General features: G+C 37.0%; 1 protein-coding gene across 4 annotated transcripts in view; it reads left to right on the forward strand.

Moving 5' to 3' along the window:
* The window catches only part of CHM (CHM Rab escort protein), a 555,159-nt gene that overhangs the window by 298,813 nt on the left and 231,892 nt on the right, over positions 1 to 24,454 (forward strand). For all 4 annotated transcript variants that reach the window (XR_008914554.1, XR_008914555.1, XR_008914556.1 and 1 more), the window contains one exon: positions 16,801 to 16,901. The gene's annotated coding sequence lies outside the window, so the exon portion shown is untranslated. The remainder of the gene's footprint in view (positions 1 to 16,800; positions 16,902 to 24,454) is intronic.

Raw genomic sequence — 24,454 nt, forward strand, 5'->3', positions numbered from 1 at the left:
CTTTCCATGCATCCTTATTGATTATCATTTAATTGCATTATGATCTAAAAGGATGCATTTATTATTTCTGCTTTTTTTTTGTATTTGGTTGTGGAGTTTTTATGCCCTTATTCATGGTCAATTTTTGTGCATGGACAATATCCTGCTGAAAATAAGGCATATGCCTTTTTATCCCCATTCAAATTTCTCCAGAAATTTACTAAATCTAACTTTTCTAAAATTTTATTCTCTTCCTTCTATCTTGTTCATTTTTTGTTGAGATAGTTTACTCCATTTTACCTCTCTTTCCCCTTTTCTTTCAGTGTAATCTCCTTTTTCACTCCTTGATTTTTTTAGTATCATGTCATCCTAACCATCCTTATTCCCAGAGCCTCTATCTATATATACTCTAACTGCCCCACTAATGATAAAAAATTTGAATTACAAATATCACCTTTCCTTGTAGGAATATAAACAGTTTGGCCTTATTGGATCCTTTAAGTTTTCTCTTTCTCGTTTACCTTTTTATGCTGCTCTTTAATCTTGTATTTAGATATCACATTTTCTTTTTAAGTCTGATATTTTTATCAGGAATGCTTGGATATCTTCTATTTTATTAAATGACCATATTCCCCCCTGAAAGAATATACTCAGTTTTGCTGAATAGGTGATTCTTGGTTGTAAACCTAGTTCCCTTGCCTTCTGGAACATCATATTCCAAGCCATCCAATCCTTTAATGTAGAATCTGCTAAATCTTGATTGTAGCTCTATGGTATTTGAATTTTCTGGCTGCTTGCAGTATTTTCTCCTTAGACTGGGAGCTCATGAATTTGTATATAATTTTCCTTGGAGTTGTCATTTGAGAATTTCTTGCAAGGAGGTGATTGGTGGATTCTTTCAATTTCTATTTTACCCTCTTATTCAAGATTATCAAGGTAATTTTCTTTGATAATTTCTTGTAATGTGATGTCTAGTTTTTTTTTATCATGACTATCAGGTAATCCACTAATTCTTAGATTGTCTCTCCTGGATCCATTTTCCAGGTCAGTATTTTTTTCACATTGAGATATTTCATATTTTCTTCTATGTTTTCATTCTTTTGATTTTGTTTTATTTTATCATGAAATTATTAGCTTCTATTTGCCCAATTCTAACTTTTAAAGAATGATTTTCTTTAATGATCTTTTGAACCTCATTTTCCATTTATTAAATTCTTTTCTTCATTGCATTTTTGTGCTTCTTCTTATATTTGACCAATTGTGCATTTTATGTTATTTTCTTTTTGCATTACTTTCATTTAACTTCTCCATTTTTATTCTGCTTCTCTTATTTGATTTTTTAATTCCCCTTTGAGATTTTCTAAAGCCTAAGACCAATTCCCATTTTTCTTTGATGTTTTGCTTATGGCTCCTTTGATTTCCTTTCCCCCTATGGTGTTTGTGCTTTGCTCTTCTTTGTCTCTATAAAATTTTTCTCAATTAGATGTTGTTTGCTTGGTCTTGCTTTTTGCTGTTTGCTCATTTTCTGCTGGGAGCCATCAAAGACTACGCTGTTTGACACGGTCCACATGGAAACCGGGGACTGAAAAGCAACCCCCAGGAAGGATGGAAACACCCACTGAAACCCCCCAAAGTGACTTTCATTATTAACATCCCCTTATTATTGGAATTGCTATGATTATTATTTTTACTTAGCCCCAGAAAAAATAGATGAGAGCATCATGCTTACAGGGTTAATACAGATGTCCTACTCTGTCCCCCCAGGATATTATCAGGAGAGCCCACTTACAAAATTAAGCCTAAGGATTCTTATATACCCACTTAGATAGGACCCTCTTTTCTGGGCATAAAAACTTCTGGAAAATCTGTACTCTGAATTCCCTAACCTATATCTGGGCCATGTTGATATATCTGGGCCATGTTGATTCTACCCTCTGATCCTGCACTTAGCAACAAAGGTTCATTGACTATCTCCCTAGGCTTCCTGTCTGTTGTTAGGTTCCATGGAAATACGTATGTTGAGAATGAAATTGTGTGCCAAGTAGATGTGTGATCATGAGGGTATAAAATAAAGCGAGGCCTCAGTCAAGGCAGAGCAGTTTATCCTGTGAGACCTGTGCTGTGGGTTGAATGCAAAAGCTGTGTCTCATCCATCATTTTGCCAACACTGTCCCACCTCCAAGACCCCATCCCCTGTGGGAGGCTGGCCCACCCCACAGCAATTTTCCTAGTATTTTTGTTGTCTTTTACGTTTATCTTAAAGGTAGGCTCTGTTCTCAGTTTAGAGAGGACATTCTCTTAAATTTCAGTTTTTCCTTGCTACTTCCCTCAGCTCTAGTTCTGACTCTCTTTTTTTTTTAAAAACCTTCCCTTCTGTCTTAGAACCAATACTGTGTATTGGTTCCCAGGCAGAAGAGTGGTAAGGGCTAGGAAATGGGGGTTACTTACCCAGGGTCACATCTAGGAAGTATCTGAGGCCAGATTTGAACCTAGGACCTCCCATCTCTAGTTCTGGCTCTCAATCCACTGAGTCGCCCAGCTGCCCCCTAGTTCTGAGTTTTCTGCAAGTTTTAGTTCTTCCAACTGCATGAGAGTCTGTGGGATGGGATTTTGGAAAGCCATCTTCCACTGCTGATTCATTCTCCTCTAGGGATTGATAATGGTTTGAAGAGTTCAAACCCCCTTATGCTAATCTTGGGGCCTTACTTCTGGCTTGGTCAGAGGCTCTGAATTTCACCCTGGGACTACATCATCTAGGCATGCTGCAGACTACCTTTCCCTGGGACTTGGGGCCTCAATTCAGGCTTGGGTGGGCCTCTGAGCCTCACCTTGGGCTAGCACTACTAGCCATATATGTACTATCTTCACCTGGGGTTGCTGTGGGGTTCATGTCTTCACTTCTGGATTTGATAGAGTCTCAAAGTCTCACTCTGGGCTTATACCAGCCTGTTACACTGTGGACTGCCATATGATAGAACTTGGGGCCTCATAGGCTTGTGCTAGGGTATGGAACTTCAAAGAGTGGGCACGGGGTATTCTGCTATTAGATTAGGCAGGGTCTTGGGGTTTTTAAGTTGCTTCATGCCAAGTTTCAGAACCCGGAGCAGTAGGTGGGGGATTTGTGCTCCTCTGTGTGTGAGTTTACTTCTGGCTCCCTTCTCCCTCCCAGTGAAATAGACTTTGTCTGCTTATCTCTGAAGTTTTTTTTTCAGCTGGAGAATTACTTTCCCCTTGTTGGTTCTGGGACTCCAGTATTCATTCTGAGGCACTGTTTAAGATCGATTAGAGAGAATTCTCAGAATGGTTCCAGCTTTCCATTCTGCTACTCTGCCATATTGACTCTTCCTCCTCTTATTTTGTTAAATATTTCTCAACTATGTTTTAATCTGTGAGTGTTGTGGGCTACATTTGATTCCCACACAACCAGTTTAACACCATTGTACTACAGAAAGCCTTTCCCACCCCCTCTTAATTCTAGTGCATTCCCTTTTTAAATTATTTCCTACTTTTTTATCTATAGCATTTTTGTACATATGTGTTTGCTTGCTGTCTTCCCCTTAGATTGTGAGCTTCTTGAGGGCAGGAACTGTCTTGTCTCTTTTTGTATCTCTAGCTCCTAGTTCAACTTAAATTTTTCTATATAAAAATTAAAACTTGGACTTTTACTTCCTTACCGTCCTTTTATTCATTGCAAATGTCTTCCATTTCCACCACTCTATTGAAACTGCTCTTTCTAACATCTTTCAATTGATCTTTTAATTGCTAATGGTCTTTTTACAATCCTCACCTTCCTTAGCCTTTCTCTGCCTCCCCGCCCCCGCCTTATCCTACTCTATCCTAGTTTTTCTGTTGCTGGCTTTTCATTTGCTTTTGTTTTTTCATCATCTAACTGCCAGCCCTTTTAGCATGAATATCTCTCAAGGTTTTGTTCTGTATCCTTTTCTCTTTCTGTACTCTTTGCCTTGGTAATCTCACCTATTCCTAAATGTTCACTGGTCCCCTCTAAGCAGATGAGTCCTAAATCTCTGTGTCAAACTTTAATCTTTCTCTTGGCCTCCAATCCCTTTTAGGGCCAAAACTGAAGCAAGACCTAATATTAGTAAACTCCAGTTGAATACCAAACTTAGATTTAAAATGTGATATAAGAAAGATATATTTCTTAAAAATTAGAGAAGCATTAAAGAAATTATTTTTGCTGATCCACTGATAGGGATATAGTTAATAATCAAAGGATAGAGAGGTCCACAAAAGATAAAATAGACCATTTTGATTACATAGAATTTTAAAGTTTTTGCATAAGCAAAACCAATGCTTTTAAAATTAGGAGTAGAAGAGTTGAAGAGTTAATTGGGGAATATTTTTGCAGCAAATTTGACTGATAAATACTTCATTTCAAAGCTATATAAAGAACTAATTCAAAGTTTTGAGAATAAAATCATTTACCAAATTTATAAATAGTCAAGGGAAATAAATAATTTTCAAGAGAAGTAATACAAACTCTCACCAACTATATGAAAAATTGCTCCAAATCACTAGTAAGTAGAGAAGTAAACAACTTTAAACATTAACAACTCTGTAGTTCTACCTCTTACCCATTAAATTGACAACATTGTAAAGACAAACATCTTGGAAAGACTTATGAATGATTGGCAGTGCAATGTCCAACCACCATTCCAGAAGGTGAATGTTGAAGCATGTTATCCTCCTTTTGACAGTGAGGCAATGGAGATTTTTTTGAGGTGTCAATTACTTCTCCTGATTTTTTCCTCTTTATTTAAAAAATCTCTTTGTTATAAGGCATGCCTAGCTAAGAAGTGGGATAGGTAAAGAGAAGCAATACAAGGGGAAATGTATGTAGTGTAAAGACAGAATTTATCAATAAAGTCTACTTTTAAATGTTTGATGGATTATAATTTTTGATTGTCTCCCTATCTTATAATATATTTATCTGTGTATATTTAATTCACCCTACCAGTCAGTAGACTATAAGCTTCATGAGGGCTAGGACTATTTTGTTTCTGTCAATGTATCCTTGGTGCCTTGTCAAAGCAAGTCAAAAGCAATTATTAGGAGCATATTATGTGTCAGGTTCTGTGCTAAGTGTCGGAAATATAATGCAAAGAAAAAAGAAAAATAATCCTTGTCTTCAAGGAGCTTACATTCTAATAGGGGAAGAAAATGTGAAAAAGGTAGTTCGTAGGTATTTTATCTGTCTATCTGTTCTTTGGGGATTGCATCTATCTGTCCATATAGATATTTTATACATATGCATATATATGTATATATGTATGTGTTGTGACCATATATGTACATGTAGTAAATACATATCTATCTCTCTAAATGGCTAGATTATGCATGTCCTATTTCTACTTCCTAACATAGTACAACAAGGATTATGATATTAGAGTTTAAAAGTATATATACTCCACTATCATTGATGAGGGAAAAATGGTTTTAGAAATCTTAACAAAATTTTTCTATGTTTCATCTGCTTGTTGTTTTCCTTCTAGTTTCATCCTATAATACTTTCTGTATTATTTATATATTCTGTATATATTTCTGTATTAAACTTTCTGTAAACTCATCTTTCACTCCATGGCTTTTTTCTGTTTTATGACATTGTATTGCTTTTTCATCTTCCAACATCTCCCACCTAGCTTTTCCAAATGCATTTAGAATCTAAACTGGCTTGACTGTCACATCTTTTTTGCATTAGCAAGAAAATTGTGTTTGGCTCAATAATATTCTAGATTTTTTTTTGGTTTCCTGATTGCTGTCACTTTATTTATGATTAGGGGATCATAGATTTAGAACTGAAAAGATTCAAGGAGATCATCTATTCCTCTCTATCAGTTTTACAGATGAAGTAACTGAGAATCAGAGAGATTTTGTTATTTGCCAAAGGTCAAATAGGTAGCAAATAGTACAGACAGATATTGAGCTCTTTTGTCTGACTCTAAATTTAGTACTATTTCTAGTGCACAACAACTAAATTTCTTTTTTTAATTTAAATTAACTTATTTAGTCAATTTATAATGTTATTTCTTGGTTACAAGAATCAGATTTTTTTCCCTCTCTCTCTTACACTCACCCTTCCCATAGCTGTCACGCAATTTCACTGGGTATAGCATGTGTTCTTGATCAAAAACCATTTCCATGTTGTTGGTGTTTGCATTAGAATGTTCATTTAGAGTCTACCTCCCCAGCCATATCCCCTCGACTCATGTAATCAAGCAGTTGTTTTACTTCTGTGTTTCTACTCCCACAGTTTTTTCCTCTGGATGTGGATAGTGTTCTTTCTCATAGATACCTCCCAGTTGTTCAGGATCATTGAATTGCCACTAATGAAGAAGTCCATTACATTTGATTGTATCACAGTGTATCAGTCTCTGTGTACAATGTTCTCCTGGCTCTGATCCTTTCACTCTGCATCCATTCCTGGAGGTTGTTCCAGTTCAAATGGAATTCCTCCAGTTCATTATTCCTTTGAGCACAATAGTATTCCATCACCAACAGATACCACAATTTTTTCAGATGTTCCTCAATTGAAGGGCATCCCTTCATTTTCCAATTTTTGGCCACCACAAAGAGCACAGCTATGAATATTCTTGTACAAGTCTTTTTCCTTATTATCTCTTTGGGGTACAAGCCCAGCAGTGCTATGGTTGGATCAAAGGGCAGACAGTCTTTTAGTGCCCTTTGGGCATAGTTCCAAATTACCCTCCAGAATGGTTGGATTAATTCACAACTCCACCAGCAATGTATTAATTTCCTGACTTTGCCACATCCCCTCCAGCATTCATTACTTTCCTTTGTTGTCATGTTAGCCAATCTGCTAGGTGTGAGGTGGTGGCTCAGAGTTGTTTTGATTTGCATCTCTCTGAGTATAAGAAATGTAGAACACTTCTTCATGTGCTTATTAATAGTTTTGATTTCGTTATCTGAGAACTGCCTATCCATGTCCTTTGCCCATTTATCAACTGGAGAATGGCTTGATTTTTTGTAAAATTGATTTAGCTCTTTATAAATTTGGGTAATTAAAGCTTTGTCAGAGGTTTCTATGAAGATTTTTCCCAATTTGTTGTTTCCCTTCTGATTTTAGTTACCTTGGTTTTGTTTGTACAAAAGCTTTTTAATTTGATGTAGTCAAAATTATTTATTTTACTTTTTGTGATTCTTTCTATGTCTTGCTTGGTTTTAAAGTCTTTCCCTTCCCAAAACTCTGACATGTATACTATTCTGTGTTCACATAATTTACTTATAGTTTCTTTATATTCAAGTCATTCACCCATTCTGAGTTTATCTTGGTGTAGGGTGTGAGATGTTCATTCAAAATTAATCTCTCCCACACTGTCTTCCAATTTTCCCAGCAGTTTTTATGAAATAGTGGATTTTTGTCCCCAAAGCTGGGATCTTTGGGCTTGTCATAGACTGTCTTGCTGAGGTCACTTAAACCCAAGTCTATTCCAGTGATCCTCCTTTCTGTCTCTTAGCCAGTACCATATTGTTTTGATGAACACTGCTTTATAGAATAGTTTGAAATCTGGTACTGCAAGGCCACTTTCCTTTGCATTTTTTTCATTGTTTCCCTGTGTATCCTTGATATTTTGTTCTTCCAAATGAACTTTGTTATGTTTTTTTCTAATTCAGTAAAAAATTTTTTTGGTAGTTCAATTGGTATGGCACTAAATAAGTAAATAAGTTTGGGTAGGATGGTCATTTTTATTACGTTTGCTCATCCTACCCATGAGCAATTAATGTTTTTCCAATTGTTTAGATCTAGTTTTAATTGTGAGGAAAGTGTTTTGTAGTTGTGTTCATATAGTTCCTGTGTCTTGGATGATAGATTCCTAAGTATTTTATATTGTCTAGGGTGATATTAAATGGAATTTCTCTTTCTAATTCTTGCTGCTGAAATGGGTTAGAGATATATAGAAATGCTGATGACTTATGTGGGTTTATTTTGTATCCTGCAAATTTGCTAAAGTTGTTGATTATTTCTACTAGTTTTTTGGTTGATTCTCTAGAATTCTTTAAGTAGACCATCATATCATCTGCAAAGAGTGATAGCTTGGTCTCCTCATTGCCAATTTTAATACATTCAATTCCTTTTTCTACTTTAATTGCTACTGCTAGTGTTTCTAGTAAAATGCTAAATAATAGAAGTGATAATGGGCATCCCTGTTTCCCTCCTGATCTTACTGGGAATGCTTCTAGTTTATCCCTATTGCAGATGATGTTTGCTGATGGTTTTAGATATTATGCTGTTTATTATTTTTAGGAAAGGCCCTTCTATTCCTATACTTTCTGGTGTTTTCAATAGGAATCAGTGTTGTATTTTATAAAAGGCTTTTTCTGCATCTATTGAGTTAATCGTGTGATTTTTGTCAGTTTGCTTGTTAATATAGTCAATTATGTGTATGATTTTCCTAATATTGAACCATCCTTGCATTCCTGGTATGAATTCTACCTGATCATAGTGGATAACCCTTGTGATCACTTGCTGGAATCTTTTTGCTAATATCCTATTTCAGATTTTTTGCATCTATATTCATTAAGGAGATTGGTCTATAGTTTTCTTTCTCTGTTTTTGACCTGCCTGGTTTTGGGATCAGGACCATTTTTGTGTCATAAAAGGAATTTGATAGAACTCCTTCTTTTCTTATTCTGTCAAATAGTTTGTATTGTATTGAGATTAGTTGTTCTTTGAATGTTTGATAGAATTCATTTGTGAATCCATCTGGACCTAGGGATTTTTTCTTAGGGAGTTCTTTGATGGCTTGTTCAATTTCTTTTTCTAATATGGAGTTGTTTAGGTAGTCTATTTCTTCCTCTGTTGGTCTAGGCAATTTATATTTTTGTAAATATTCATCCATATCACCTAGATTGACATATTTATTCCCATATTGTTGGGCATAATCGTTTTTAATGATTGCCTTAATTTCCTCTTCATTGGAGGTGCTGTCCCCCTTTTCATCTTTGATGCTGTTAATTTGCTTTTCTTCCTTCCTTTTTTTAATTAGATTGACCAGTACTTTGTTTATTTTATTTGTTTTTTCAAAGTATCAGCTTCTAGTCTTATTTATTAGTTTACTAGTTCTTTTAATTTCCATTTTATTAATTTCTCCTTTGATTTTTAAGATCTCTAATTTAGTCTTCATCTGAGGATTTTTTGTTCACTTTCTAGTTTTTTAATTTGCATGCCCAATTCATTGAACTCTGCCTTCTTTAATTTGTTAATTTATGAACTCAAGGATATAAATTTCCCCCTGAATACTGCTTTGACTACACCCCATAAATTTTGAAAGGATGTCTCATCATTGTCATTTTGTTCAATGAATTTATTGTTTCTATGATTTGTTCTTTAACCAATTTTGGAGAATCGTATTACTTAATTTCCAATTAATGTTTGGTTTGCCTCTCCATGTACCCTTACTAATTATTATTTTCATTACATTTATTCCCCTCTTATTTTCTTTACAGTCTTTTATACTACTCCCACACCCTCTCCCTCCCTTTTACTGCTTCCCTCCACACTAGTCTGTTTGTTACCCTTCTACTTCCCTATAGGGCACAAGTCAGTTCTCTGCCCCAATATGTTTGATTTCCCCCCCCCCTTTGATGCCATTTCAATTTGCTTAAGATTGAGTATTTCTTATCTCCAACCTCTTTACCCTTCCAGTGTATTGATGTTCTCCCACCTTGCGCCATGAGCTTCTTTGTGAACTTACCCCCCTTTGTTTCTTTTCCCATTTCTTTTAGTATTAACCTTAACCTCTTTTTAGCTTTAGTTTTATATATATATATATGTATATATATATAAATGTACATATATATTTATGCATATGTATATCTATATAAATATTTATGTATTGGCATTTTACCCTATACATTTTGTCACTGTTCCCTCTAAGTGTAATTCTTCTAGCTGCCCAGGTGATAACATTTGTTAAGAGTTACCAATGACCTCTTTTCTTGTAGGGGTACATATCATTTTAACTTATTGGGTCTCTTAAAAAAGGGGTTTTGGGTGTTTGTTTTTCTTTTTTCCCCTCTTTCTTAATTACTTTTTGATGATTCTCTTGAGTTCTGTGCTTGGACATCAAATTTTCTGTTCAGGTCTGATCTTTTCTTTACAAATGCTTGGAATTCTTCTATTTTGTTAAATGTCCATACTTCCCCTTGTAAGAATATGGTCAGTTTTGCTGGGGAATTAATTCTTGGTTGTAGACCTAAATTCCTTGCTTTCTGGAATATCATATTCCATGCCTTTCGGTCCTTCAGTGTAGATGCAGCCAGATCCTGTAGTTCCATGGTATCTGAATGACTTCTTAGCAGCTTGTAATATTTTTTCCTTGGTCTGATAGTTCTTAAATTTGGCTATAACATTCATGGGTGTTGTTAGTTGGGGGTTAAGTATTATTTCAATCTCTACTTTTCCCTCTTGTTCTAGAATATTGGGTTAGTTTTCTTGGATAATTTCCTGTAGTATGATGTCCAGGCTTTTTCTTTTGTCATGGTCTTCTGGTAAACCAATGATTCTTAAATTGTTTCTCCTGGAACAATTTTCTAAATCTTCTGTTTTGTGAATGAGGTGCTTCATATTTTCCTCAATTTTTTCATTCTTTTGATTTTGTTTTATAGTGTCATGCTGCCTGTGATGTTGCTTGCTTCTAGTTGTTGTATTCTGGCTATTAAAGACTGGATTTCTTCCCTGGCTTTTTCGTCATCCTTCTCTTTCTGGTCTGATTTTCTTTGGAGGTCATCTTTCATCTTCTTTGCCTCATCTTTCATCTCCTTTGCCTCATTTTCAAACTGATTAATTTTGGCTTTCAAGACACTGTTTTCTGTTTCCAGATGACTTATCTTACTTTTTAAGTTCTTTTCTCAGTTGTCTTCAGCCTCTCTTAATTGTGTTTTGAATTGTATTTTGAGTTCTTCCAAAGCCTGTATCCAATTTGCTGGGGTTTCTGTTGTTTTTTTTTTTGCTTGGTGTTCCCTCATCATCCTCTGTTATGTTTGCTCTTTGTTCATTGCCTGTTGTTGATTGTAATTTCTTTTTTCTTTTTCTGTTGTTTGCTCATATGTACCCCTTCTTTGTTCCCTGCAGTTGCTTTTTCTCCTTTCATTTTTTTTTTGTGGTTTGGAACTTTTCTGTCAGCCTTCACCCTTGCAATTTTGTCAGCAAATTTCTCAGAGTAGTCTGAGGGGAAGGGGTGCTGGAGCTTGAGTTTTCCTACCCTCTGAAGGTTTGATGAGATTAATCCCAGCTGAGTTGCAGAGCTGGATGTGCCCTGAGGCCAAAACCCTGGGGTGGGGGGAAATATGGAGTGTCTCCACTGCTACAACTAGGCTGCCCACTCTGTGCTTCTCTAACTGCGTTCCCACCACCTGTTTGACACTATGAGTCTGGCACAGCTTTGCCCATAAGGTATTCCCTCCATACCAGCACCCTTGCCCGCCCAGAGGTTCCAGCTACTGCTGGAAGCTTAGCATTCTAGGTGGGGGAAGGGTCCTCAGACCTTCCTTCTTCCTTCCCCATAGACCCAAGTGTTCTCAAATTCCAGTTTTTGGGAGCATACCTTTTAAGTTGAGTCCAGCAGAAGGGTTCCTTGGCTCTGTCTTGTTGTTAGGTTTGATTTTCAGTCCCCTAGGAGCATTTAGTTTGTAATCAGTAAGGAAGGGTTTTCAGAGGTCTGAACTTTCGCTGCCTCTATTCTGCCATCTTGACTCCGCCCCCAAACAACTAAGTTTCTGAAGAACATAGTGATCTTCTATGTTAATATCAGTTCCTTTATCTGTTTCTTATTTTTCAGTGTTAATAGCTTGCTTAAATAAATTAGCTTGGAGCTGTTATCATTACACATCATATCTTATTCATTCTTCTAATTTAGAGCCATAGAATAAGGAATAAGGCTTATAAGAATTAAAAATACCTGTTTCCTACTTTGTATGGTTGGATTTTTTAAAAGACCACCTGTATTTGGTATGAGAATAATTAGCATAATTTCAAAATAAGTTTTTCAGATTATTTCATAAAGCATGAAACCGAAGATAAATAGTCTGTGCCTGGAGGATTTCTAACTCTGTTAGAAATGGGCAAACTACCAGGAAATGGTTTTGTTTCACTGAGGTAATGTGATTGCCAAAAAACAACAAAGAAGGTTTTTGTGGGACTTAAAATTGCTCTCTAGAAGTCTTCATTAAGACAGGAAAAACTGTGCCTGCAGGAAATGCCTTCATGATTAGAAAACTGGATTTGCAAATTGAAAGGGCAGATGGACAGATCTTTGAACATCATTTATCTTTGGGAACTTTTAGAAATAATATTTTTGACTGCCTGAGTTGAGAAGGTGACCAAATTACAGCTTTAATCTATTTTAAAATAACCTTTAATAGGGAAAATCCAAATTTACAAAATTGACAAATTAGAGGATGTGACCATTCATACCCCAAAGGTCTTTAGGAAAGAATTTGAGGCTCCTTTAAGTAGAAACTATTCCTTTAGTGCATTTAAGTATTTTACAGATCATTAACTTCTATGGAAAGAGAGCTAGGAGCTACTGTGATAGAAGATCAATGGAAGACAGATCAGGTCTGAAGTAATAATGTAATTCAAAGGGAAAATCTAGTTAGATCTACCAAAATCTACTTTACATAAGAGGTAAGCTTGGATTTAACTGTCTCAAGGAGTACAATACCTATATTTGCAGTTTTTGGATTGGATTAGTAAAACAATGGGATGTTAGTTTCCAAAATGCCACATCATATTTGGTTCCTGTTTTTCATTAATGCTCTCTGGATGTTGTTTTCTTGATCAAGATAAGTGGAATGCTCTTATTTTTCCTAGTATAATTAGACCTTGTCTAGTTAGACTTATGCTGAAAATTCAAAACTTATTTGGAGTCACAGGGTATTTGAACATAAATTTCGATGCAACATAGCCTGGGAAAACTCTCTAAATTATAGCTACCAAACAGCAAAGATTTTCTTTAGAAGGCATTAACATTCTTACTATTTAATGTATGTATAGCTAGGACTATGAGGGTTCCTTGCAATCAGGAAACAAGTTTTTGCTTTGTGGTGGTGTGTACCTAGCTTTAGAGTCTCTAGATCAAAGGATTTGGACATTTAAGCCATTTTATTTGCATAAGTCCAAATTGCATTCCAGAATGGTTGTACTAAATCACAACTCCACCACCAATGCATTAGGGTCCTTGTCTTTCCTCAGACCTCCAACATTGACCATTTCCAATTTTTATTATAGTTGCTGAATCTAATGTAAAACCTCAGGGTTGGTGTGATTTATACTTCTCTAATTATTGATTATTGATTATTTGGATCATTACTTATATGGTTGCTAATAGTTTGAAATTCCTCCTTTTAGAAGCTTTGGTTCATATCTTTTGACCATCTCTCTATTAGGGACTGGTTTCTGGTATTATTTCTGTCAGTTGTCTCTATATATATATTTTTAATTATATTTTATTTGATCATTTCCAAGCATTATTCATTAAAGACATAGATCATTTTCTTTTCCTGCCCCCACCCCCTCACCCCCCATAGCCGACGCGCAAATCCACTGGGCATTACATATTTTCTTGATTTGAACCCATTGCCATGTTGATAATATTTGCATTAGAGTGTTCATTTAGAGTCTCTCCTCTGCCATTGGTACTATTTAGAAATGCTGTAAATGTTAATGGGTTTATTTTGTGCCCTGAAACATGCCTGTAGTTTTTAACTGTCTCAGTTAGGTTCTATTGTGAGTTGCCTAGGGGATTCTAAATAAACTATTTTGTCATCAGTAAATCAGAAGTTTTCTGTCTTCTCTGCCTATCTGTCTGCCTTTGATTTTTTTCTCTTGTCTTATTGCTCTTGCTAGCATATCTAGAACCGAATAAAAAAGAACAGGAAAAGGAGACATTTTGGCTTTCCTTCTCCTGCAGAAGTTCTTTATCAAAGTGATAGTTTTCTGTGGGGAGTTGGGGTGAGGGAAGGTTAGTTGCACAAGTGACCTAGGGAGAAGCTAGGGCTATTGCTAGTGGGCATGGTTGCTCATAAGCCCTACTCCCAGTGTAGCCAGATGTGAATCATTAACACTGATTGGGGAAAGGGGGTGGTTTGTTGGAGCCTGGGCAGCTTCTCTTCAGTCTGAGACAGGAGACAGATGTGAGGCTTTGGAGTCTAATATCTCCTTATTGTACAGAGGAGGAAACTGAGGTCCACGGAAGGGAAGGGACTTGCTCATTGTTAGCCAGGTAGTGACCTCCTGTGGTAGCCTTGGAGCAGCTTTCTTCCTTGGAACTTGTTTACTCACACCTTTTCTAGGTATGGAATTTTCTCCCTTGGCTCCTTCCTCTGGGTTTCTATGGCTGCTGCTTCCTGCATTTTTGGGGTTAGAGTTGATTGCAGTGGCTGGGCAAGAAGATTGGGCCTTTTGGACCCTTTCCCCCATACCCTGACCCAAGATATATCCCCACCTGTGTCCTGTTCCCAATACTATCCACCTTTCCAACCTTAGCATAGATTTTTCCTTTCCTCACTCTCTGCATCCCAGCCAGGTTGGTCTGCCTCTCATTGTGCCCTCTAGGCACCATGCTTTGACTCATGCCAGCCCCCATGCGAATATCCCCTTGTTAAAATGTTTTTCTTCCTTCCCAGCCCAACTTGGCTATCACTTGCCCTTCCATGAAGTGTTCCCTGATTACACACACACACACACACACACACACACACACACACACACACACACACACACACACACCCATTAGTAAATCTCAGGTGTATCGTGTGTAGTGTGCTGAGATTGATGAAATGCAGAACTTAGAATGAAAGTACCTAGATTCCTAGCCTACCTCAGAAGCTTCCTAGCTGTGTGACTGTGGGCATGTGACATCACCTCTGAGCCTCAGTTGATTCTTCTTTTAAAAATGGGTGTTGTAGTTCATGCCCCTTCAGGAAATTGAGCCCTACAGAGATTAAATAATCTTCCTAGAGTCACTTTTCAAAGGCAGAATTAAAAAAAAATGGCTGTTGTAATGTAGAGTTATTGTAATGAAAACTCTTTGTAAGCCTTGAAAGATGATGGAAGTCGTTTCGCATTTCTTAATGCCCTCATCTGCATATTATAAGTTCCTTGAGGGTGGGAACTGTGCCTTGTTTCATCTCTGTATGTCTAATACTTGTCACAGAGTATTGCATATAGGCGTTTTGTGGGCTAAATGTGTGCCTTAGGCAATTGACTATGGTATGAAATATTAATATTGAAATAAAACTATACAAGGAATAGTATACTTACAAAGATTCAAGTTTAAGTTAGTGTTAGAAAAGCAACATTTCTGTAATGTGTTCATCTGAAGAAAGCTACTGCCAGTGAATTCGAGGAAACATCATCTTGATATTTTAGTGGGTCACTAGTGCCAAGCAATAGTTAGATGTGACTTCCAAAAAATCTCCTGAAACCTTAGTCTGTATTATGAGACAGTGGGACTAGAATGGAGTTGGCAGCCATTGGAACACATTCTGCCTTGGCTAGATGACATTTGGCACATTTCATTCAGTGCCACATTTTAGGAGGGACATTGAGGTTGTGCAGAGGAAGGCAACCACAGTAGTGAGGGGCCTTGCAACTGACTTCTGGGAGTTGGAAGAAAAAACTTCTGGAGAAGATTCAGGGGAGAGGGGTGCAGGGTACATGATATTTAGGTTCCAGTCTTGTTCCTGAATATTATGTCTCTTAATTCTTGGAAAGTCTTGTCTAATTACACGTCAGTGTGGATGACCTCTAAGGTTCCTTCCAAATCTGAGATTTGGTGGTGCTTTGAGTTCTTGGGAAACTTGGGCTTCCATTTTCTGACTTATACAACTTTTGTCATATTTCTAATAGGCAATTCTTCTCCATGTCTGATACGTTTTCTATTAGACACTCTAAGGTGGAAAGAAAAATCTATACTGCTGTCCTTCAATGAAATGTCTAAGTAACGCATATTGAGGTTTACAACTTGTTTTCAGCCTAGTTGAACACTCCCCCACTGTCCCCCCAATACTGCCTTTGTAGGCAGATCTTATTAAGGTAACTGCTCCCCAAAGCACCTGAAATATGGCCCTAAGGTCTAAGAAGGGGAGAGTGAATCTGAAATTCTCTCTGCAGGAATTACATTTTTTGCAGAGCATAGTTTGTTATGCATTCCACCATTATCTTTATTTACAGGTTCTGTCTTAATACAGACTGGTGCGTCCCAATCAGAGAAGTGCAGTAAATCTCCCAGGCAGTTGAGACTTAGGAACTTGACAGGTCCAAATCCAGTGAGTGCGCGCGCGCACACACACACACACACACACGTTGCCTGTGTGGGAGGTCTGATCAAAGGAAATTGTAATAGGAAATACTATTGATGCTATAACTCTAACAGACAATAAACAGTCCTGGAGTTGGGTCCGTGGGAAGAAAATCAACTTGAATGTATATCAAAATTTGCCTGTATTTGTTGAAATGTAGGCTTTAGAAATGAGTGGAACGATAGGCCTTTATTTGGGCATATGTGTATATTATATGTGTGTGTTTATATATATATATATATATGCATGCAAGTAAGTGCTTCCTTTGAGTGTCAGAATTTGAGAGAGATCTCTGGTTCTAAAGAGAAGTTAACTTTTCTCCCAGTTCTCTCAACTGTACCAAAATGTGACTCCCCAGATAATTCTAATAGCAATACTAATAATGGGTTATAGTATAGAACACAAGTTTTGTTACTGTTCTTTTGAGTTTTCTTTTAATTAAAAACTAATGTCTGATACCAACATTTATCTATTTTCCAGCCTCAGATGCCTGTAATGAAGCCATCTGAAATAAATCAGAGGTCAAGATACAGCCAAGATATCCAACAGCCCTCAAGAACCATTTATCAAGGTGATCCCTGGTATGTATTTCCACAGTTAGAATAACTTAAAAAATTCTTTTAGAGATTAGAGAAATGATGTCAATATGTCATATGCTTCAGCCCTTGCTTCTCCTGCCAGGCAGTATTCCTGAGGAATTTGTGAAAGATCCTGGTAAGTAGACAAGGCTAGAAATAAATTCCTTCATGCTTAAGATATCTGATACGTTTTATCTGCCTCAAAGTTGAGAGCAGCCTGGGATTTGTTATTGTTGTTGTTTCTTTGCTAGATAGTAGTTGTCAGCAACAGAGTTCTTCTGGGTAATGTCCATTAGAAGCCTAAGGGTAAATCATGCTATCTATCTTAGGTATAATTCAAGGATCATTCCCTCCTTCAGCATGAGTCCTTTGTACTCTGGCATTCTCTCAGCTATTGGCAGATAGTCTTCATGTGTTGGTATAGCTGAAACAATTTATCACATGGTGGGCAACTTTCTCTTGGGAAGCCTCAATTTGAACTTTCTCTGATATGACAAAATCATTTTCTTTTAGTTTTGAATCTTCACAAAAACTAGTAAATACCACCTTTTCTGGAAACAATTCCTACAGACTTTGTCATTATTGATAGCAAAGTGAAAAACCTGTTAATGTATTTAGCAGATTTTGGCTTAAATCTATTATGACTGATGTGTTTTTGACAAATAAGGCTATTCAGTCATCCAATGAATATTTGTTGAGCAATTACTATGTACAAGACATCATGTGTTCCCTTAGTGCTTACCCAATCTTTTCCCATATTAACGCCCTCCTGGCCTAGAAGGGCAAATATCTTAATTTTCTTTTTAACATTTTTATTTAGAATATTTTACATGGTTACATGATTCATGATCTGCCCCCCTTCATCCCCCTCCAAAAGCCAACAAGCAGTTTCACTAGGTTATGCATGTATCATCATTCAAAACCTATTTCCATGTTATTCATATTTGCAGTAGAGCAATCTTTTAACATCAAAACCCTAATCATATCCTCATCAAACTGCATGATTGATCATAATTTTTCTTCTGCATTTCTGCTCCCACATTTCTTTCTCTGGATGTGGATAGCATTTTTTCTCCTAAGTTCCTCTGAATTGTCTTGGGTCATTTCATTGCTGCTGGTAGAAAAGTTTATTATACTCAACAAATTTCTTAATTTTCAAAAAAGAAAAGGGGAATATAATCTGCAAGTCACAGGTAGATAAACCTGACTTTGATTTTATTTTGAGCAAAACTCAAGAATATGTCTTTAAAGGGATGGTTGGTGAGCATCTAAGATAGGAAATAATCATTATAAAGAGTGTGCCTGATTCATCAAGAGCAGATTGTGCCATAATTTTTTCACTTTATACTTCTTAGTTTTTGTTTCCATTGTTTATATTTTGCAACACAGCTTATATGGAAATGCATTTTGCATAATTTCACAGGTATATTTGATATCACATTTCTTGCCTTCTCAATGGGTGGAGTAGGTATGAGAGGGAGGGAGAAAATTTAGAGCTCAAAATGTTTTAGAAAAGAATGCTATATATTCCAAGTAATCATGGCTGTAATCTAGACACCACACACTTCCTCTCCCCGGCACCGAATGAAATAGACTACATCAAAGGAGCATAAAAATCACCTTTGGAGGAACAGAAGGACTCCCCAGTACTCCGCAGTATGCCACAGAGGCGAAGGTACGTGGAGTTTGAACATTTCCACACTGTAATAAGAAGGAGGAAAAGCTTGCACAGAAACGTGAACTGAGCCGCCCTTCCCCCCCCCTCCCCCACCAAACCAGAGTGAGCTACCGGAGCGCTCACTGGGACAGCGAGTGAATGGGGAACGTCTCTGTCTGGGGGGGGGGGGGGCAGGGGAACTCCAGGGTCCTTGGGATCTGGGGACTGCCAGGAAAAAATGTCTTGGGGCAGTTTCACGGGAGAATCCTGCGCTGATCACAGGGGGCCCAGGGAGCCATACTCGGGGTGGTTGCGCTGAGCATCTGGGCGGAGCTAAACACCAGGGGCGGACCACGCGCTGATTATCTGGGCAGAGCTGAACACCTGGGAAGTTTGGCAGTGATCAGGGGCCCAGCACTCTAAGAAACCTTGGAGGCTGGGAAGAACTAGTCTGAGGCAACCTAAATTCACAGAAAACCTGCCCATATCACCCAGACCCCAGACCAAAAAGGAAAGGGGAATAAAACCACCAAAGGGATGGCTCACATGGTCCAAAATCAAGGCTCCAGGAAGAAAGGTAAAAAGGTGACTATTGAAAACTTTTAAGGTGGAAGTACCCAAGGAAAAGAAGAGAATGAGGATGAAATCCAAAAAAAAAAATCAGAACATGCCTCCCAAAATGGAAACTATCAACAAGCTCTGGAAGATCTCAAACTGGAACTTACCCAAAAGATGGAAACCTGGAAAGAAAAATGGGAGAAAGAGATCAGCAGTCTGACAGATAAGACTGCTCAATTGGAAAAAGAGCTGGAAACATCCAATAGAAGGGCAGACAAAGTTGAAAAGCAAAACCAGTCCCTAACAACCAGAATTAAGCAACTCGAAGAAAGTGAGATCATAAAACAGCAAGAATCAATAAAGCAAAGCCAAAAAATTAATGAATTAGAAGAAAACATAAAATATCTCACTGAAAAGGTCACAGACTTGGAAAACAGAGGAAGAAGAGACAACCTCCGAATTATCGGTTTCCCAGAAAAACCAGAAATAAACAATAAACTCAATGTTATTCTACAGGAGATTATAAAAGAAAATTGCCCACACGTTCTGGAGCAAGGGGGCAAAATAGAAATAGAAAGGGTTCATAGAACACTATACTAAATCCCCAAAAGACAACCCCTAGGAATGTAATTGCCAAGTTCAAGAGTTTCCAAGAAAAGGAGAAAATCCTACAAGAAGCCAAGAAGAGGAGCTTCAGATATAGGGGGGCTCCCATAAGGATCACACATGACTTAGCAGCTAACACACTAAGAGACCACAAAGCATGGAACACGATATTTAGAAAGGCAAGAGAGCAGGGTCTCCAACCAAGAATCAACTAGCCAACAAAACTGACTATATACTTCCAGGGGAACGTATGGGCATTCAACAAAATAGAAGATTTCCAAGCATTTGCTAAGAAAAGACCAGAACTTAGTGGAAAATTTGATATCCAAGCACAGAAAGCAAGAGAAACATGAAAAGGTAAATATGAAAGAAAGGGAAAAGGAGATAAATCCTATCTTTTTCTTTAAGTCAAACTCTCGTCTATAAGGACTACATTTACATCAGATTATGTATATTAATATGTGGGGAAAATGTTTTGTGTAACTCTCAAAAATTGTATGCATCATAAGAGTAGTTAGAAGAAACATGCATAGGGAAAGATTGGGGCATTAAGAAGATTTGGGGAAAGTGGGGGCAAAGAAAGGAAAAGGGAGGGGGGGAACTGTCGATAACACTAAGATTTACTTCAAGAAATAGGGGGGACTTAATAGAATAATATTTCCCATATAAAGATACACATGGGAAGGGGAGGGGAAGAACTCTCATATGAGAAGGAGAGGAAGAGAGCGTGAAGTGGAATTACTTAAACCTTACTCTCAGTGAAATCAAATTTGAGAGGAAAGAACATCTAGATCCAGTGGGATCCTGAATTCTATCCTATCCAACAGGGCAAGAAAGAAAGGAAAATTAAGGAGGGGGAGGGTGGAGGGAGTATAAAAAGGAGGGAAGGAGAGGGGGGAGGGAAAGGGAGCAAAAAAAGGGAGGGGCTAGAAAGGGAAGCATATCAAGGGAGGGGACTAGGGGGACTGACCTAAAGTAAATCACTGGTTCTAAAGGAGATAGCTAAAGAAGAAAGGTCAGAACTAGGGGAAGATATCAAAATGCCAGCAAATCCACAAATGACAATCATAACTTTGAACGTGAATGGGATGAACTCACCCATAAAACGTAGACAAATAGCAGATTGGATTAGAACCCAAAACCCTACCATTTGTTGTCTTCAAGAAACACATATGATGCGGGTTGAGACTCACAAGGTTAGAATTAAAGGTTGGAGTAAGACCTTTTGGGCCTCAACTGATAGAAAGAAGGCAGAAGTTGCAATCATGATATCTGACAAAGCCAAAGCAAAAATAGACCTGATTAAAAGGGATAGGGAAAGTAAATATATTCTGTTAAAAGGGAGTATAGACAATGAGGAAATATCACTAATCAACATGTATGCACCAAATGGTATAGCATCCAAATTTTTAATAGAGAAACTAGGAGAATTGAAGGAGGAAATAGACAGTAAAACCATATTAGTGGGAGACTTGAACCAACCACTATCAAATTTAGATGAATCAAACCAAAAAATAAACAAGAAAGAGGTAAAAGAGGTGAATGAAATCTTAGAAAAATTAGAGTTAATAGACATATGGAGAAAAATAAATAGGGACAAAAAGGAATACACCTTCTTTTCAGCACCACATGGCACATTCACAAAAATAGATCATACACTAGGTCACAGAAACATGGCACTCAAATGCAGAAAAGCAGAAATAATAAATGCAGCCTTTTCAGATCACAAGGCAATAAAAATATTGATCGGTAAGGGTACATGGAGAGCCAAATCAAAAATTAATTGGAAATTAAATAATATGATACTCCAAAATCGGTTAGTTAGAGAAGAAATCACAGAAACAATAATTTCGTTGAGGAAAATGACAATGGCGAGACATCCTTTCAAACCTTATGGGATGCAGCCAAGGCAGTACTTAGAGGAAAATTCATATGCCTGAGTGCATATATTAACAAATTAGGGAGGACAGAGATCAAGGAATTGGAAATGCAAATCAAAAAACTTGAGAACGAACAAATTAAAAACCCCCAAAAGAAAACAAAACTAGAGATCCTAAAAATTAAGGGAGAAATTAATAAAATCGAAAGTGACAGAACTATTGAGCTAATAAACAAGACTAGAAAAAACAGACAAAATAGACAAAGTACTGGTCAATCTAATTTAAAAAAGGAAAGAAGAAAGGCAAATTAACAGCATCAAGGATGAAAAGGGGATCTCACCTCCAATGAAGAAGACATTAAGGCAATCATTAAAAACTACTTTGCCCAACTATATGGCAATAAATATACCAACCTAGGTGATATGAATGAATATTTACAAAAATATAAATTGCTGACACTAACAGAAGAAGAAATAGATTTCTTAAATAATCCCATATCAGAAAAAGAAATCCAACAGGCCATCAAAGAACTTCCGAAGAGAAAATCCCCAGGGCCTGATGGATTCACCAGTGAATTCTATCAAATATTCAAAGAACAGCTAATCCCAATACTATACAAACTATTTGACATAATAATCAAAGAGGGAGTTCTACCAAACTCCTTTTATGACACAAATATGGTACTGATTCCAAAGCCAGGCAGGTCAAAAACAGAGAGAAAATTATAGACCAATCTTCCTAATGAATATAGATGCAAAAATCTTAAACAGGATACTAGCAAAAAGACCCCAGCAAGTGATCAGAAGAGTCATCCAACATGATCAAGTAGGATTTATACCAGGGATGCAGGGCTGGTTCAATATTAGGAAAACCATCCACATAATTGACCACATCAACAAGCAAACCAACAAGAACCACATCATTATCTCAATAGATGCAGAAAAAGCCTTTGATAAAATACAATACCCATTCCTACTGAAAACACTAGAAAGCATAGGAATAGAAGGGTCATTCCTAAAAATAATAAACAGTATATATCTAAAACCATCAACTAATATCATCTGCAATGGGGATAAACTAAATCAATTCTCATTAAGATCAGAAGTGAAACAAGGATACCCATTATCACCTCTATTATTTGACATTGTATTAGAAACACTAGCAGTAGCAAATAGAGAAGAAAAAGAAATTGAAGGCATCAAAATAGGCAAGGAGGAGACCAAGTTATCACTCTTTGCAGATGACATGATGGTCTACTTAAAGAATCCTAGAGATTCAACCAAAAAGCTAATTGAAATCATCAACAACTTTAGCAAAGTTGCAGGATACAAAATAAACCCACATAAGTCATCAGCTTTTCTATATATCTCCAACACAGCTCAGCAGCAAGAACTAGAAAGAGAAATCCCATTCAAAATCACCTTAGACAAAATAAAATACCTAGGAATCTATCTCCCGAGATAAACACAGGAACTATATAAACACAACTACAAAACAGTTTCCACACAACTAAAACTAGACTTGAACAATTGGAAGAATATTAACTGCTCATGGGTAGGACGAGCCAATATGATAAAAATGACCATCCTACCCAAACTCATCTATCTATTTAGTGCCATACCTATGGAACTTCCAAAAAATTTTTTTTACTGATTTAGAAAAAACCATAACAAAGTTCATTTGGAAGAACAAAAGATCAAGGATATCCAGGGAAATCATGAAAAAAAATGCAAAGGAAGGGGGCCTTGCAGTCCCAGATCTCAGACTATATTATAAAGCAGCAGTCACCAAAACAATCTGGTACTGGCTAAGAGACAGAAAGGAGGATCAGTGGAATAGACTGGGGGCAAGTGACCTCATCAAGACAGTATATGACAAACCCAAAGATTCCAGCTTTTGGGGCAAAATCCACTATTTCATAAAAACTGCTGGGAAAATTGGAAGGTTTAGATCAACACCTCATACCCTACACCAAGATAAATTCAAAATGGGTGAATGACTTGTACATAAAGAAGGAAACTATAAGAAAATTAGGCGAACACAGAATAGCATACATATCAGACCTTTGGGAAGGGAAAGACTTCAAAACCAAGCAAGACTTAGAAAGAGTTACAAAATGCAAAATAAATAATCTGGAATACATCAAATTAAAAACTTTTTGTACAAACAAAACCAATGTAACCAAAATCAGAAGGGTAGCAACAAATTGGGAAACAATCTTCATAAAAACCTCTGACAAAGGTTTAATTACTCAAATTTACAAAGAACTAAATCAATTGTACAAAAAATCAAGCCATTCTCCAATTGATAAATGGGCAAGGGACATGAACAGGCAGTTCTCAGCCAAAGAAATCAAAACTATTAATAAGCACATGAAAAAGTGCTCTACATCTCCTATAATCAGAGAGATGCAAATCAAAACAACTCTGAGGTATCACCTCACACCTAGCAGATTGGCTAACATGACAGCTATGGAAAATAATGAATGCTGGAGGGGATGTGGCAAAGTGGGGACACTAATTCATTGCTGGTGGAGTTGTGAATTGATCCAGCTATTCTGAAGGGCAATTTGGAAGTATGCCCAAAGGGTGATAAAAGACTGTCTGCCCTTTGATCCAGCTATAGCACTGCTGGGTTTGTACCCCAAAGAGATAATAAGGAAAAACACTTGTACAAGAATATTCATAGCTGCACTCTTTGTGGTGGCCAAAAATTGGAAAACGAGGGGATGCCCATCAATTGGGGAATGGCTGAACAAATTGTGGTATATGTTGGTGATGGAATACTATTGTGCTAAAAGGAATAATAAAGTGGAGGAATTCCATGGAGACTGGAACAACCTCCAGGAAGTGATG

This window comes from Monodelphis domestica, chromosome X, assembly GCF_027887165.1.
Source record: "Monodelphis domestica isolate mMonDom1 chromosome X, mMonDom1.pri, whole genome shotgun sequence".
Classification (NCBI taxonomy): Eukaryota; Metazoa; Chordata; class Mammalia; order Didelphimorphia; family Didelphidae; genus Monodelphis; species Monodelphis domestica.